Raw genomic sequence first — 13,247 nt, forward strand, 5'->3', positions numbered from 1 at the left:
TTGATATAAAAATTTTAACAGCTATGCAAAGTTTTTCTAAACTGTAAGACTAACTAGTTTATTAGCATTAGAACTTCTAGCATTCTCAAAATTTCCTTTTAAAAGATCATCATAGATCCCTCATTTTAATTTTTTTTTGACATTTATTTATTTTTGGAAGACAGAGAGAGACAGAGCACTAGTGGGGGAGGGGCAGAGATAGGGAGACATAGAATCCGAAGCAGGCTCCAGGCTCTGAGTTGTCAGCACAGAGCCCGATGTGGGGCTCGGCTTATGAACCACAAGATAATGACCTGAGTTGAAGTCGGACACTTTACCAATTGAGCCACCCAGGTGCCCCATAGATCCTCATTTTTAAAGTGTTTAATTGCTTCCAGGTCAGCCATAGCATTTGTGCCCTTTTTCTGTTTCAAATTTATATTCCTTAGCTTGTGTGGAAAATACTCGATTCATTTCAGTTCTACTGAGCAATTGAGATTTTGTTCAATATTTGTTTTTTTTAACTCAAAATTCAGTATTTTATAAAAAATATTTGCTATGAATTTTGAGTATGAAAACATATAAAATAATATTCAAGTGGATTTTAATGTTCCAGGATTCTCTGCAGGAATATGGAAATATTCTGAAACACTGCTTTATTCTGAATCACAGTTTAGTACCTGTCACACAATAGGAACATTATATTCAATGAAAAGACTTGTCTACTTGTCTGAAACAAGTTTATGTTTATAGATACCTTCATGGATTTGTGTTTATAGATACCATGTTTGTTTGTTTATTATTCTTTCAGTGTTTATTTATTTTTGAGAGAGAGAGCACGCACAAACAAAGGAGGGGCAGAGAGAGAGGGAGACACAGAATCTGAAGCAGGCTTCAGGCTCCAAACTGTCAGCATAAAGCCTGACGGGTTTTGAACTCATGAACCGTAAGATCATGACCTGAGCCAAAATCAGACGCTTAACCTACTGAACCACCCAGGTGCCCCTCTAGATAAAATTTATTAAAATATTCATGGAATATATTTTTAAAATGATGACCATTATTACTATTATACTACTTTACCAGTACTAACCCTCTCACCCACATTCACTCACCTTTTTTTTAATCGTAAGTATAAGTAGTTAAAATTGGTGGTTGGATTATTTTTTTCTATTTTTAAATTAGTTTAATGGCTAGGGAACATAGCTAGTTCAAACTACTTGTTTGGCAATTTTGGGTTCTTAGAAGCATAGCTGATAATCAGGAAAAAAGCAAAATAATAATAAATAGATGAAAGGTAGACAAATCTCTCAGTTGGCAATAACTATAAGCCCTCTAAAAACTCACGCATGTTAGATGGAAAGCAGCCTGTAAGTCCTCAATCCAAATCCCTTTACATATATACTCACAGAAACATGTCTCTCTCTCCTCTTTAATGAAAATACCACTTGCACGTGGTGGTAAATCTAAATAGTACAAAAGAATGGTCAGTGATAGGGGCGCCTGGGTGGCTCAGTCGATTAAGTGTCTCTTGATTTCATATCAGGTCATGATCTAACTAACGGTCGTGAGATCGAGCCCTGCATTGGGTTCCACATGAGTGCAGAGTCTGCTTGGGATTCTCTATCTCCCTCTCTCTCTGCTTTTCCCCTGCTCGCACTCACTCACTCTCTCTCAAAAATAAATAAAGAAACTTCAAGAAAAAGTTCAGTGATAAATTCACTCTTGAGACTGTTTTAACAAACATTTCAATGCCTACTCCATAAGTAGATTAACAAATTAAAAGGTGGACAAGCACTTTGGTGATAGCAAAAGGGATCCGCTGAAGAAACAGGAAATACAAAGTATAGGCATGTAGGTCTACTCAGAATAGAGGCTTGTGGCTCACCTGTAACTCAGCCCTTCACAATTTTATGTGGTATAATACTTGCTACCAGAGTGGTTACTTCTACATATTTAAGAAAAGGTTAAGTCATCTTTATTTAGCTCTGTTTTAGATGGCAGGAATATGTGAAATGCATTTTTTAAAAGATCGCCATCCCAAATGACAATTATATAAAAGTATGATTCTTAACTAGTTGGATGAAATTTCAAATATCTGGAAACTTCATTTGTGTGGAATATCTCATTTACCAAGAACTCCAGATAAATTCTTACTAAAGTAGCTTAAAGTTCAGATTCAGACTCTAATAATTGGTGCATTTTTTCTAAAATAATGAATTTTGTCCCTGGTGCCTTTTTAATTAACTTTTTTATTTTTTAAGTTTATTTATTTTGAAAGAGAGAGTGCATGAGCAGAGACGGGGCAGAGAGAGAGGGAGAGAAAGAATCCCAGGCAGGATCCAAGATTTCAGTGCAGATCCCAGTATGGGGCTTGATCCCACGAACCCTGAAATCATGACCTGAACCGAGATCAAGAGTCAGGTGTTTAACTGACTGAGCCATCCAGGCACCTCCTTTTAATTTATGGAACAGATTCTATCTTTGACTTAAAAGAGCAGTCTAAGACTCAGATTGTCTAAAACTGAACTTCTGTTCTTTCCCTCCAAATCTCTATGTATTGGTTTCTTTATCTCTGGCAAAGGTATTTGCATCCTTCCACTCTCTTTTTCTCACATTCTGCATGTTATCCGTCAAGAAATCTTGTTGGGGCACTTGGAAGGCTCGGTCGTTTAAGCGTCCAACTCCTCATTTCAGCTCAGGTCATGATCTCCCAGTGTGTGAGTTTGAGCCCGCATATGGCTCTGTGCTAGTGGCACAGAGCCTGCTTGCCATTCTCTCTGCCTCTGCCCGCCCCCCCCCCCCTTCACTTCAAAATAAAAAAAAAAACTTAAAATATCTTGTTGGTTCTACCTTCAGTATGTGTGTGTATATATATACACACACACACACATATGTATACGTATATACATGTATATATATATATATATATACACTGAATTTCCCCCCCCACATCTACTGCTGCCATCTTACCTTACTAAGTCACCATCATATCTTGACTGGATTTCCAGGTAGTCTCTTAACCAGTCTTCTTTCTTCTACCTTTGCCCTCTATTCTCAGTAAAGCAGCCAAAATGACCCTTTTAAAACAAGTCAGATCATATAATTCCTTTGTTCAGAATTCTCCATTGGCCCTTAATTTCACTCACAGTAAAAGCCAAAGTTCTAATAAACCCCTGGCCTATAAAGTTCCTGTAAAGCTTTTATGATTTGGCCATAGTTTCAACTATTCTTCCCCTTCTTCATGACACTCAAACCATTGGCCTTTGCTGCTTCGCAAACATGCCTGGCATTGTTCCAGCATAGGGATATGCATGAGCTGTTTCCTCTACCTGATACACTCTTCCCCCACATAACCACTTGGCTTGCTTCCTCACTGCCTTCCTGTCCTTGCCTAAATATCACTTTATCATTGAAGCCTCCTCTGAGTGCCATAATTAATACTGTTAAACGCTCCTCTACTGGCTCTTCCAGTACCCCTTACCGTGACTTACTTTTTTTTTTTTTGAAAGAGAGGGGGGTGGGGGGAGAGAGCACGCATGAGTGGGGAGGGGCAGAGGGAGAGAGAGAATCCCAGGCAGGCTCCACATTACCGGCACAGAGTGGCACTCCAACTCATGGAACTGTGAGATCATGACCTGAGCTGAAATCAAAGAGTCAGATACTTAACCGACTGAGCCACCTAGGCACCCCTATTAATTTCTTTTCTTCCTCTGAATGGGCTGTACTTTCTTACTTCTTTGCATGACTCTTAATTTTTTATTGAAAACTGGGTATTTTGAATATTATACTGTGGCAACAAAGGAAATCAGACTCTTCCCCCCCTTCCAAGGGTTTATTATTGCTGCTTGTTATAGATTGGTGACTTTTCTAAAGTAGTTTTATAAAGTCTGTATTCTTTCTCATGAATGGCCACTGAAGTCTGTGTTACATTAGCTTAGTGTTGAGCTAGTGTTTTTGCTAGAGTTTCCTTCAATGCCTGGAGCCAAGAAAAGAAAAATCAAAGGAAAAGGAAAAAGACTATTTGCAAATTGGCTGTGTGCTAGGGCGCTCCTTCAACACTTAACCAGGTCATTTACCACTCTGCCTTAGCCTTCGCTTCCTGTTTGTGCACAGCCTGAGATGAAAGTTTACAGTTCTCAGGCCTTTCCTGAGTATGCATTCAGCCCTGAGTATGCGTGTGGTATTCTCAATTCCCCCAGTGTACGCGGGAGCTTTAGAAGCCCTTATTAACTCCACATGTCTCCTTTCCCAGCCTCTTTCTTTCCAAGCTTTTTGGTCTGTTTATTTCCTATCCTATTAACCCCTTTTATAAGGGTTATGGCCAATACTTTTGCCTTTAAGTGTTTTCAGCAAATATCACCTGGGAAGTTGCTGCAGCCCTGGGAGTACTCTAAGTTTGGTGAAACAAAGGCAGACTGTACACTGGTGCTTCAAGGAGCCACCAGACAGGTTGAAACATAGCCACAATTCTGTGAGAATAGTCTTTCTTTCTCCCTCTCATTAGCAGCCTTACCAGGACACAGGCCATGCTCTCCACTGAACCCACCAATCTCGGGAGTAGGAGTGGTAGGCAGGCAGTTGAAAATGTCACAGCCCTCCCTTACAACAGTGATTCCTTAAGCTGTCCCCTGGTTGTTGTAAGTTTTTGACTAGATTGCAGAGTTCTATAAAAGTTGATTTCGACAGTTTTTGCCAGATTGTTAATGCCAGACAGAGCTGCTTATGACTGTATCTACTTTTGTCAAGAACAGAAGAATAAAATTTCTTAAAATATCAGTGAAACTCTATAATACAGCTTGATGTCATGAAGTGGCAATGTCCTTTAATCAAAAGAACTCTTATACCTGAAATTACAGTTGACGATCATAAAAGATCCAAATATTTTTATGTAAAGTTGCTCAGCTCTGCAAGTCTTCAGTAATCCCTGTAATCAGCTATTAGAAACAGACTTTTATCATCAGGACACTTATTTAAATATCAGAAATGAATTAAACTTTCTGAGAATTGAGGTACATTTTCATTTTTATAAAATCAAGGAAATACCAATGAAATCTTTAATAATCTACAAGTTAATAGCATCCCACTCATACTGTAGACTTTTCTTGGTTTGCTCATTTTAAGGGCTGGTGGGAATGTACTAATAATATACTATAACTTTTTTAATATTACAGATTTCTCTAGATACAGGGATGCAATTTGATATATTTTTAAAGAAGTCCCTCCTTTTTTTAAAGTTTATTTATTTTGAGAGAATGTGAGAACACGAGTGAGGGAGGGGCAGAGAGAGAGAGAGAGAGAGAGAGAGAGAGAGAGAGAGAGAATCCCAAGCAGGGGCTCGAACTCACATATGATGAGATAATGACCTGAGCTGAAACCAACAGTCAGATGCTTAAGCGACTGAGCCACCAGGAACCCCTGAAATTTGATATTTTAAGAGCCATGTTTCTTACTATGGTGAAGTAGCAATTTCTTTGTATTTATAAATTTTTTAATGTTTATTTTTGAGAGAGAGCACACGAGCAGGAGAGGCAGAGAGAGGTGGGGACAGGATCCAAAGCAGGCTCCACACTGTCAGCAGAGAGCCTGATGTGGGACTCAAACTCGTGAACCATGAGATCATGACCTGAGGTCAGACACTTAACTGACTGAGCCACCCAGATGCCCTTTTGTATTTACAAATCTTATGAAGCTGCTCTCTTCTCCCTTTTGAGATATTTTTGCCCCACTTTGGTAGCACCTGAAAGAAATCAATCTGTTTGGAAATAAAGCAAAAGCTTATCTAAAACTGTAGCTATTTTTAGTTATCTGAAGTCTAGTAAAATGATTTAAAAATATATGTATATATTAAAGGTAGGACTAAATTTGTAAGGTTTAGGACAGGATCTGTGTAATTTTGTTTTTGTTTTCTTGGTACTTTACATGTAGTAGGTAGATATAAACTGATAAAGTGGAAATCCACACATAGCAGTAGCTTGTGATATGGAAGTTTATGGGATAAAAGTATGCTTGGGAAACAGAACTGCTTCCTTTTTCGGTTATTTTCCTGATAATGCATATTTGATGTATCTTTTTTATATTGTGATGAAAATAAAATTCAAAAAATCTCTCTCTCTGTTTTTTATCCTAATGATAATCACTTTTTTATTTTTATAAACCAAAAAGTAAAGGAGAACAAGAAAAGTTGCTACAATTCCCACTACTTTTAGCTCCATTGTTAAAAACAAATGCAGCTAACAGATTTATAATTGAGTAAATATACTTTTAAATTTAACATACCAAAACATAAATATGTGAAAAAAAAAGCTGTCATATGTGATACATTTTATGCTAATACAGTGGTTTCCAAACTGTTGAATCCCTTGCTCTCTACCTCCCCCTCTCCAATAAAACAAAATCCACTATTTTCCTGTGACTTGATCACTTCTAGACATTTATTTTTTTAAATATGTTCATGGAGACATAGAGATGAGGTGAGTTTTTATTGCTGATCAGGGATAAGTCATTTAAATACTTTATTATAAACGCTGATCTGAGTCTGAGGAAAGTATATCAAATGACAGGAATTATATTGTGATGTTATCTGAGAGAATTGTTTAGAAAAGCTAAGAGTTAAGTAGTGTCAGAATTATCTAAAATAACTGAAAGAAAGCCTTATGGGCTACTATTAAAGATTTGGTGTATTTTCTTTTAATTTAATTTCTCCCCATCTCTTGCCTTTCCTCGCCTCTTTTTGTTTCCTTCTTGCAGTTTATTTGTTGAAGAAACAAGGTCAATTATTACTGTCAAGTTTCCACAGTATGGGTTTTGCTAATTGCACCCTGCATCCCTGTATGTAAAATAGTGTGGTTTTTAGTCTTCTCTATTTCCTGTAAATTGATAATTGGATATCGGAGCTTGGTTGATCACATTGAGGCTCAGTTTCTCTCCCTTCCTCCCTCTCTCTCTCCTCTCTCCTCTCTCTCTCCTCTCTCTCTCTGTCTCTCTCTCTCTCTCCCTCCCTCCCTCCCTCCCTCCCTCCCTTCCCCCTCCCCTCCCCCCTTTGGAGGGACAGGGCTGGCAGTACACATAAGGTGTACTTGTTTCAATTTTTATGATATCAGTAGTCATTGATAATTATCCTGAAGTCCATTAATTCATTCCAAGCCTCAAAGTGATGTTGATAATTATTTTACCACTTATTCATTTATTAACTGTTACTTTAAAATTTTTATATTTATACATACATTCTACATATATTATAATGTTTAGACAAAGATTAATGTGTAGAAATTTTGCTTTCAGCGAATATTTACATTCCAATCATTGCTTAGAAAGATCTTTTGTCCTTTTAGAGCTACTTGCTAAAAATTAAAGTAAACATAGAATATTCTGGCTTTATTGTACTCTTGAAGGGACTGAATGTCTAAGCTAATTTATTAAAGAATTTATAATTTCTTGTCTTAACACTTAAACCGAAGAATGTGTCAGGATTGGAAATGTTATAGACTGAGAAATTTGACAAGAATTTTTTTATGTTCTTTGAGTTTATAGCCTCACAACCTATTTCAGTCTTTATGGTAATCAACTAGATAAAGCTCTGCATTAAGCTCCCAGTATTTATGTTTGCTGGCAAAATTTTCTCTGAACCTTATGAAACTATTAATATCTTACTCTAAGTATAATACGTTTTTAATAAGTGAACATCATGAAATAAATGAAGTTTTAAGATACATTTAGAATAAGCTCTTTTGTGTTAGTTTTCCCTGGAATGTCTTACCCTGGCTGCAGCCGAGGGATGAGTGGGTAAATGTTCTGTGCCATTAGCTCCTTAAAAACTTGATGAGGATATCTGGAGGTCAGGACCCTGAATACAACGAGCTTTCTAGGTTTAATATCCAACTCACTTTATATTATTTTGCATGAATATTTGGGCATGAGTTACTACCTTCCCTTTTTTACAAGTAAGAACCCAAACCACAGCTAGAGTAACCAAATTCCTGGTTCTGATCCAAAGACAATTTCTGGTAATGCATTTAGATTTCAGTCATTATAATATGGTATTCTACTCTGTCTGTCATACATCCCACCAACTCTCCCCAGCATAAATAAGGTGGATCAGATACCATATTATGGGTAATGCAGTTAAGGCTCAGAGAGATTTAGTGGTTGCCACTCTGTTATTAAATGGCTGCGCTGGAATTGGAATTCAGGTCTTTCTGATTCCAAACCCATGTTGTTCTCCCTACCACAGCAAAATGAAGGCAAGAGGAAAAGAAGGCAGAGAGATTATTTAAGGAGTCACTGTTAATTCCAGTGAGAGATTATTGAGGCCTGAAACAGGCAGTGGAAACAGAAACAAGATTTAAGGGTTTCACATGACTTGGTGGTAGATAAAGATACGGGGAATGAGAGAATAGAATGATTAAAGAAAGATGTGAGTTTCCTGGGTGTGTAAATGAAATGTCATGGGAAGGGAAGCCGTTTATGGGAGGGCTGGCCCTTATTCCTCTTTCTGTATGGAATTCTGTCTGTTGGTTGAGGTGTTTGTCGTATATTTGGTTGAAGACATTCAGTAGGCACTTTGAAATTCAGGGTACTACTTAGCTTATTTAATCTTTTGGTAGTGAATACAAGGGAGTTTAATAAGGTGTATATTCATTTTACTTATTTTATTTAAATCCAAGTTAGTTAACATAGTGGAATAATAGTTTCAAGAATAGAATTTAGTTATTCATCACTTACGTATAACATCCAGGGCTATTCTCAACAAGGGCCCTCCTTAATGCCCATCACTGATTTAACCCATATCCCCACCCAACACCCCTCCAGCAGCCATCAGTTTTGTTCTGTTTAAGAGTCTCTTATTGTTTGCCTCCCTCTCTGTTTTTATCTTATTTTTCCTTCCCTTCCCCTATGTTCATCTGTTTTGTTTCTTATATTCCACGTGAGTGAAATCAAATGATACTTATCTTTCTCTGACTTATTTAGCTTAGCATAATACACTCTAGTTCCATCCACATTGTTGCAAATGGCAAGGTTTCATTCTTTTGATCACTGAGTAATATTCCATTGTGTATATACTATACACACACACACACGTATATATACATATAATATATATATATATATATAATATATACACCACATCTTCTTTATCCATTCGTAAGTTGATGGACATTTGGGCTCTTACCATAATTCGGCTATTGTTGATAGCACTACTATAAACATTGGTGTGCATGTGCCCCTTCAAATCAGCATTTTTTTTTATCCTTTGGATAAATACTTAGTAGTGCAATTACTGGATCGTAGGGTAGTTCTATTTTTAATTTTTTGAGGAACCTCCATACTGTTTTCCAGGGTGGCTGTATTTCCAGTTTGCATTCCCACCAGCAGTGCAAAAGTGTCCCCCTTTCTCCGCATCCTTGCCAACATCTATTGTTGCCTGAGTTGTTAATTTTAGCCATTCTGACAGGTGTGAGGTAATATCTCATTGTGGTTTTGATTTGTATTTCCCTGATGATGAGTGATGTTGACTATCTTTTCATGTATCTGTTAGCCATCTGGATGTCTTCTTTCGAAGTGTCTGTTCATGTCTTTTGCCCATTTCTTTACTGGATTACTCATTTTTTGGGTGTTGAGTTTGATGACTTCTTTTTAGATTTTGGATACTAACCCTTTATCTGATATGTCATTTGCAAATATCTTCTCTCATTCCTGTGGTTGCCTTTTAGTTTTGCTGATTGTTTCCTTTGCTGTGCAGAAGCTTTTTATCTTGATGAGGTCCCAGTAGTTCATTTTTGCTTTGTTTCCCTTGCCTCCAGGCAACATGTCTAGTAAGAAATTGCTGCGGCCGAGGTCAGAGATTGTTGCCTGTTTTCTTCTGTAGGATTTTGATGGTTTCCTGTCTTATATTTAGGTCTTTCATCCATTTTGAGTTTATTTTTGTGTATGGTGTAAGAAAGTGGTTTAGGTTCATTCTTCTGCATGTTGGTGTCCAGTTTTCCCAACACCATTTCCTAAAGAGGCTGTCTTTTTTCCATTGGATATTCTTTCCTGCTTTGTTGATGATTAATTGGCCATACATACGTGAGTCCATTTCTGGGTTCTCTATTCTATTCCATTGATCTATGTGTCTGTTTTTGTACCAGTACCATACTGTCTTGATGATTAGAGTTTTGTAATGCAGTGTAAAGTCCAGAATTGTGATGCCTCCTTTTTGATTCAATATAAAATATATTTGGGGTAACAGAGTGTATATCCTTTTTTTTTTTTTTAATTCTTTTTTAAAGTTTAGTTTTTGAGAGAGAGCAGGGGAAGGGCAAAAGGGAAAGGGGACAGAGGATCTGAAGCAGGCTCCACGCTGACAGCAGAGAGCCCCATGTGGGGCTTGAACTCACCAACTGTGAGATCATGACTGGAGCCAAAGTCAGACGCTTAACAGGTTGAGCCACCCAGACGCCCCTGTATCCTTAATTCCTTTGTCATTATGTTATTCCTATGGCACTTAACCTAGTGAGAATTATAAATTCACAGTTATACCGAAGGACTACCCTGAGGTTTATGGCCTCAGCAGATTGCCAGTGTGATAGACCCCATGTGCATAGAACAGTGTTTCTGCCTATATACTTATATTGCTGTATTTTTCCTTCTCTAGTGAAGGATTAGAAAAAAGACACCATATTCTTGAAAACATTTGATTTATTAATATGATTTGATGTTGAGGTTGCACAAAATATTCAGTAAAGAAACAGTAGTTAATAGCCAGTATGTTGAGAGAAAGGAGTTCATATATGCATGTATGATCAGATGATATAGCAGTGGCTTGTGCATATGCCCTTGCATAGTTCCTGCTCTACAGTAAGTTTGTATAGATAATAAAGTTGGCAAGTTGACTGTTGACTACAAGCCAAGAAATTGTACTGAAACAACAAATTAGAATTAGGTACTGGAGCACTTGGGTGGCTCAAATGGTTAAGTGTCCAACTGGCTCAGGTCATGATCTCATGGTTCCTGAGTTTGAGCCCTGCATTGGCCACTGCACTGACAGTGCGGAGCCTGTTTGAGACTCTCTCTTTCTCTCTCTCTCTTTCTCTCTCTCTCTCTCTCTCTGCCCCTCCCCACAAATAAATAAATAAACTTTAAAAAAAAGAATTAGGTACCTATTTCAACTGGTGTTTCATTTTTTCAAGCAGGCTTTACCTAGCCCTCTGTGTGGTCTCCCTACTGAGAACTTTAAAGCACAATAAAATTAAGACACTCAATTAGCCCTAATGGGGCAGCACAGGTACTTGTTAACTTTCCCTTTTTTTGATTATGCAGCTAAATTATAAACTTCAGAGGGCAAGGGAACAGGGAAGGGTTTGATTCCCGCCCCCACCCCCACCCCACCCTCTGCCAGAGGTTAATTAACCATTAGGCTTTGAGCCTAGTAAAAATACTTACTGTTTAAGTCTGTAACTATAAATTTATCTTGGTCCCTTTACATTTTACTAAATAATAAAAATTATTTTGTCTTTAGTATCAAGCACTCTGCTAATAATTTATGGAAAATAAAATATATAGAAAACACAGTATTAGCCCTTGGGATATGTGCAGTCTTGAGTTGGTTTTATTTGTAATTAATTTGGTGACAGAATCCTTGAGTTGGTCAGAGAATTTTAGTATCGAGTTATGGACAGAGCTCTAAGTTCTTAGCCTAATAGGAGTGAAAAATAAAAGTTAAATAAAAGTAAACTGTAAGTTGCAGAATGACTCTCCAACAACGTATTGGTGTAATACCACTTTAAATCTCATAGGAATATTTCTCATTGAAGAAATGTCCTGTAATAATGAACATTGAAAACCTTTGATGTTTGGTTCATTAAAAGCTATGAACCAAAGCTAATTGTAAAGTGGGACAGACATTATGGAACTTCTAGTCCCATTTTTCTTTTTTCATACATAGAAAGGAAGCCCAGAATGTTTGGTTCATTGAATCTTGTCTAAATTATCCCAGCTATTTAGAGACAAAACAGGAACTGGAACATGGGTTTCTGACTTTATGGCTTCCTTTTATGTAACATATTGTTATTTATGTCACTATGCATTAACTGAAGGTACGTATGTTATTACTATATTTTTAATTATTTGCTCATTTTGTTTTTTATATTACTCCTGCAAAAAGAAAAGTTATCGGGGCGCCTGGGTGGCTCAGTTGGTTAAGCGTCCGATTTCACCTCAGGTCATGATCTCACGGTCTGTGAGTTTGAGCCCTGCGTCGGGCTCTGTGCTGACAGCTCAGAGCCTGGAGCCTGTTTCAGAATCTGTGTCTCCCTCTCTGTCTCTGACCCTCCCCCGTTCATGCTCTGTCTCTGTCTGTCTCAAAAGTAAATAAACGTTAAAAAAAAAATTTTTTTTTTAAAAGTTATCTGTAATTACAAAAAGAAGAAAGTGACTTGCCTAATGTCACATACTAAGAAATTAGCAAAACTAGGACTAGAACCCAGATCTTCTATTTCCTAGTACACTGAATCTTTCACAGCCCCAAACTTTTTCTCCATGGTGTTGCCATTAGTATTATTTACAGATTATTCCTACTAGGAAACTTAGTCAAACTGAGAACATTTTCGAGAAAGAATGATGGACTCTGTTGTAAGCAGTAAATAATCCAACTTTCTCTTGTAGCAAAATTCCACTTTTCTGGATGGTTTTCATCAATTTGCCTCTATTGCATTTGAAATTTGAGTTTGCCACTTACTAGAATTTGAGGCTAGAGGATAGTTCAAACAGAGTTATAGATTTTAATTGGTCTGTAGGTAATTACTCTTTCATTCACAACAAGATAGTCTTTTAAAAGATTTTTATTAAGTGTAGTATATGGTAGTGTTTTTTTTAAGTTGTTATTGAATATAATATCCAAAAATATGCACATAATCAGCCAACAGCTTCATGAATTTTCACAACTGAACAAACACAGTGTATAACATACACCCAGTTCAAGATCATTATCAGCCTCCCATACATTCCCCTTACACTCACTTCTAGTTACTACCCCTATCCTGCTGCCCCCTAAAGAGTAACCACTATAACAGGGTAGTCTTTTAATGAGTCAGGTACTTCATTAGTCAGGGTCATCCAATTTTTTTGGTCTTGGCCGAAGTATATGAAGAGGATGAGAAGAGAACAGTTTCTGTTCTTACCAACACAAAAATAATTGAAAACAGAATTTTTTCATTATTAAGGCATATTTACCAATTTTATATTCAATCAGTAATACTGGGTGACTCAAATCTTGTGTTCCACTTTGG

At 37.2% G+C, this 13,247-nt stretch overlaps 1 protein-coding gene across 1 annotated transcript in view; it reads left to right on the plus strand.

Annotated features, from left to right (window-relative positions):
* The window catches only part of PSMD1 (proteasome 26S subunit, non-ATPase 1), a 95,315-nt gene that overhangs the window by 50,252 nt on the left and 31,816 nt on the right, over window positions 1–13,247 (plus strand). The window lies entirely within an intron of this gene.

This window comes from Lynx canadensis, chromosome C1, assembly GCF_007474595.2.
Source record: "Lynx canadensis isolate LIC74 chromosome C1, mLynCan4.pri.v2, whole genome shotgun sequence".
In the NCBI taxonomy this organism is placed as follows: Eukaryota; Metazoa; Chordata; class Mammalia; order Carnivora; family Felidae; genus Lynx; species Lynx canadensis.